Source organism: Rattus rattus, chromosome 10 (assembly GCF_011064425.1).
Source record: "Rattus rattus isolate New Zealand chromosome 10, Rrattus_CSIRO_v1, whole genome shotgun sequence".
In the NCBI taxonomy this organism is placed as follows: domain Eukaryota; kingdom Metazoa; phylum Chordata; class Mammalia; order Rodentia; family Muridae; genus Rattus; species Rattus rattus.
Genome location: NC_046163.1, coordinates 14,169,922 through 14,171,054, shown reverse-complemented (window position 1 = coordinate 14,171,054; position 1,133 = coordinate 14,169,922).

The window sequence follows — 1,133 nt, the reverse complement described above, 5'->3', positions numbered from 1 at the left end:
GATATAAATCAATCTCTCGCCATTCTTTAAAAAGCCATTTTTAAAGCTTTTGCTTTATTTTTTGTGTGCATACTTGTGCAGTACCCGCAGAGGCCAAAAGATGGCGTCAGCTCTCCTGTAGCTGGTGTTACAAAGGTTTGTGAGCCGCCTGATTGTGGGCACTCAAAACCAGACTCCAGTCTTTTACAAGAACAGTGAGTTAACGTTATTAATCACTGAGCTACCTTAAGCCTGATTGTTTATTTGTTTGTTTAATTACTCAAAGTCTCCTTACATAGCTCTCTCTGACCTGCAACATACTGTATAGACCAGGCTGGCCTCAAACTCACAGATACATTTGCTTCTACATCCCAAGCGCTGAGATTAAAGTCAAGTGTGTGTGCCACAATGCCCGGTCTCCTAAAGCACTTTTTAAAGCTGAAAAAGTAAAAAGTAAGAAGCCTATTTGTGGTGTGTGTGTGTGTGTGTGTGTGTGTGTGTTCCCAGAGAACAGAATTTATAAAATGAATATATATATATATATATATGTATGATTTATTACAATGACTTACAATCAAATCCAACAAAGGCCAATGGCTGTGAATGGAAAGTCCAAGAATCCAGTAGTTGCTCAGTCCTGATGTTTCAGCTGGTTTTCAGTATGTGCTGGAATCCCTAAGAAGGAGGCTCTAATGCCAGTGGAGGAATGGACTTGCTAGTAAAATGAGAACAAGCAGGCAAAGAGCAAAAGTTCCTCTTTTCAGCAGAAGGCGTGGCCCAGATTAAAGGTGTGTCTTCCCATCTGGTGATCTGAATTAAAGGCTTGTGTCTTCCTGCCTCTCAAGATCTGACTCAAAGGTGTGTCTTCCTACCTCAAAGGTAGCACTCTGGCCGTTCTACTGCCTGGAGTCCGGCCCACTGTGAAGATTTCCCTTCATCAATATCTTTCAGGGTTGTCCCAGAAAGGGGTTGTAATGCTGCAATTGTCCACTTCTGTTTGGTACCTGAATAACATGCAGAACTATCTGTAAATTGGGCTCTAGTCTTCTCATCCTCAGTCAACCAATCATGGAGAACACCCCATGAGGCTATAGGTACATTCTCGACAGCAGATGGCATTGTGACTAGAGTAGAAACCATAGGCATTTGGGCAA